The sequence below is a fragment of the Drosophila ananassae genome, assembly GCF_017639315.1.
Source record: "Drosophila ananassae strain 14024-0371.13 chromosome Y unlocalized genomic scaffold, ASM1763931v2 tig00000096, whole genome shotgun sequence".
In the NCBI taxonomy this organism is placed as follows: domain Eukaryota; kingdom Metazoa; phylum Arthropoda; class Insecta; order Diptera; family Drosophilidae; genus Drosophila; species Drosophila ananassae.
Genome location: NW_025319058.1, coordinates 435,913 through 439,575, shown reverse-complemented (window position 1 = coordinate 439,575; position 3,663 = coordinate 435,913). Strand labels below are relative to the sequence as shown.

The window sequence follows — 3,663 nt, the reverse complement described above, 5'->3', positions numbered from 1 at the left end:
AATTTTTTTCAATTTTTTTCACAATTTTTCAGTGAACACAATATGGGTTTGTCACATAAAATTAACTGAGCAGAGAACAATGAGTAGCTGTCAAACAACTTATCACATACCGGCGCCTACTATTATTGTAGTCTCCATTTTGTTTAAAAAACGTTTGCATGGGAAATAGAAAAATGATGTTTATGGATTTTCCCGGCAATCATTCCCGGTTGATCTTAGAAGGGTGAAAATTGAGGATTGTATGTATTTTTGTATGTTGTATCATAAAAAAAGATTAATTAAAAAGTTTGTCTAAAAAATAAAAATACAAAGTTAGGGGTGGACTACCCCTAACATTTAGGGGGATGAAAAATAGATGTTGGCCGATTCTCATAGATACCGGATAAGCACAAAAAATTTCATCAAAATCGGTCAAGCCGTTTCGGAGGAGTATGGTAACGAAAACTGTGGATCTGTTCTGTTCTTTCGGATCTGCTATTTTGCAACTTTCGAGCTCTGCTTGTACTGCGGTTCATATCAACCCCTTTGCGTTTTCTTGGCATTGCTTGTCATTGTAATTAATCAAAGTGAGAAAATTTCCCGCTCATAAAGTGTCACTATCACAATACACTTGTTGCTGGCTTAAGACAAATGAATTTGAAAAATAATTTCCACAATACACGTGATTGATTTGATGGTTTTAAATTAAAATTTTTCCAATATTTTTCACAATTTTTTAATGAACACAATATCGGTTTGTCACATAAAATTAACTGAGCAGAGAACAATGAGAAGCTGTCACACAATGAATCACGTACCGGCGCCTACTATTATTGTAGCCTCCATTTTATTTAGAAAACGTTTGTATGGGAAATAGAAAAATGCGGTTTGAGGATTTTCCCGGCAATTATTCGGGATGAAAAATAGATGTTGGCCGATTCTCATAGATACCGGATAAGCACAAAAAATTTCATCAAAATCGGTCAAGCCGTTCGGAGGAGTATGGTAACGAAAACTGTGACACGAGAATTTTATATATTAGACTAGCTGTCCCGGCAGACTTCGTACTGCCAGCTGTTGTTTTTTTTTTGTTGCGTTCAGAATCTTCTTTTGTGACAAAACTTAAAAGTTTTTAAACTTAAAAAAATTATCTGATACAGTAAGAACTGAAGATAGCTAAAATTAAGTTTCGCGGAGCTATCATTTTAATCATTTTCAATCCCAAAAATTAAAGAGTACCTTCTTATTTTATTCAACTTCATTTATTGAATAAAACCATAAAGTTTTATAATTATTTTCGATACATCATGTTGCTTACTTATAAAGAGTTTTCCTGAAATACTGGCTATTTATAAAATTTAAATTTGATATTCACAGACACACACTGTTAAAATACAGTGTGTTAATTAATTAAAAGCTTTCTCATAAACTATATTTTTTGTTTTATTTTGTGGTGCGTAAATAAACAAAGAAGACGGTTTTCCAACGCCCGAACACGCGACGTCTAATAGTCCATGCGCGAAATAGGGAAACTCCAAGTTGATTCCACAAACTTCTGACGATTGTCCTTCCGATTTATTTATAGTCATCGCAAAATCCAGACGTACTGGAAATTGTAAGCGTTTAAAATCGAATGGGGTGTCCGTTGGAATCATTGGTATCCGCAGGGTCAAGACATCCTCTCCTTTGTATTTTCCTTTTATGATTGTTGTCTCAATGACGTTATTCATCAGTCTTTTCACAGCCAGTCTTCCAGTATTATGGCTATCAGATGGCATCCGATCCAATGCTATTTTGATCATGTTTACTAAATTGTTATTCTGATGAAGAAACATTTGTAATTGTTGGACAATGGTTCTCTTTACTGTTGGTTTGTGAGCACAACGAATATTAATTTCCGCATCTGAATTGCCCATAAAATAAATTTGTAAAAATTGATGATCTGCATCAGGTAGTGGTATCAGAGTTCCCAGTAAGTGATAAAATTGTCCTTGTATCTGTGATTTTTCAAAATTTGGCCATTAATTATTTCCTATATATATATTTGAATACAAACTTGAATATTTTTATATAATACCTTAAAAGTGGGCATGAAATTGGCTTGTATAATATGTGTAGCACCAAATGATGGCATCTGAACACAGTTGTTATATTTCTGAATGTTGGTCAAAAAGTGCTTCGAATCATTTCCAATCCCAGAAACTAAGGAGCGTAAAGGATCTGGTGGTGGGACCAATTGTGGCAATTTTACTTTGCCTTCAGCGCAACATAATCCAGTAGATTTACCAGTGTACTTTAACGCCTTACAATATTTACAAATTGTTTTCATATCCCCAATTTTTACTGATTTGTCGGCACAATAATCAATTGCCGAATCATAGTGGAATGCAGATTCGCTTAGTTTCATTATGTCTAGCTTGCTGTTGATGTGTTTAATGTGCACGAACTCGTTGCATTCTAAGCCTATCTCCTACATTGCCACTCACTAAAGAACGCAATTCTGACATAGCAATACGACTATTTTCTTGATCTGTGCGGTTAGCACTTGAGGTAGCTCTTCACACATTTAATTGACTACGACGACCTAAGTCAGGCCGTCTTCTCCTCGGCATCGTAAATTGTAATTAATCAAAGTGAGAAAATTTCCCGCAAAATTTGAGAAGTGAGAAAACTTCCAATTTACATTTTTTCCAATTTTTTTCACAATTTTTCAGTAAACACAATATGGGTTTGTCACATAAAATTAACTGAGCAGAGAACAATGAGTAGCTGTCAAACAATGTATCACGTACCGGCGCCTACTATTATTGTAGAAAAAAGAGAAATTAAAAATTTTGTCTAAAAAATAAAAATAAAAATTTAGGGGTGGACTACCCCTAACATATAGGGGGATGAAAAATAGATGTTGGCCGATTCTCATAGATACCGGATAAGCACAAAAAATTTCATCAAAATCGGTCAAGCCGTTTCGGAGGAGTATGGTAACGAAAACTGTGACACGAGAATTTTATATATTAGAAGATGTATATAAAAAAGTATGCATCGCAAAGCAATCAAAAAAATTATGCAACGCAGTACATGGTCCGGGGCAGTCGGTGGGGCAGACTTGTGGTGGTTTTGGCAGTGGCTTGGGAATATTCGGTTTCGTTATTAGTTTTTGATTTATAATTTGTATTTGGTTTGCTGAGTTTTTTTTGCGTATATCCTTGTCCTATTGCCACTATCCTGCCGATCCGCTACTCCTTGTGACTTTAGTCACGGTCGCCATGAAATATGTTTGGTTTTATTTTGTATTGAAATATGTTTGGAGTTTATTTGATTGGAGCACCAATGGTGCTGCTCCAACGATCGAAGTGTCTCTGTTCTTTTACAATATTCTTTAAGTCTAAATATGGCTAAGTGTCGTAGCTGCGCTGCTCGTAGGCGGCGGAAGAGAGACGGCTATGTACCTATATACTTACGTATAAAGGAATGTACTCATATATATGGCTATGCGCTCCCAAGTGGAGGCACGAGGGGGTATGCAAATGCTGTCCGTTCGTTACAACGCTAGCACTTCCTGTGTGCGGGCTAAGCCATAGCGATCGATTCATATTTCGGCCACTTAAAGTTTGTCGGGTCAAGCAGCCTCCGGAAAGAAGTTTGGCCGGCAATAATTTATTGAGTTCGTGACGTCACTTTCTT

At 35.9% G+C, this 3,663-nt stretch overlaps 1 long non-coding RNA gene across 1 annotated transcript; it reads right to left on the bottom strand.

Annotated features, from left to right (window-relative positions):
* Positions 1-1,687: 1,687 nt before the first annotated feature.
* Positions 1,688-2,745, bottom strand: LOC116656486. Its single transcript, XR_004311423.2, has 2 exons — positions 2,057-2,745; positions 1,688-1,976 (listed from the first exon to the last, which is right to left on the bottom strand). It is a non-coding gene; the product is annotated as an uncharacterized LOC116656486 (long non-coding RNA).
* Between the last annotated feature and the right edge of the window lie 918 nt (positions 2,746-3,663).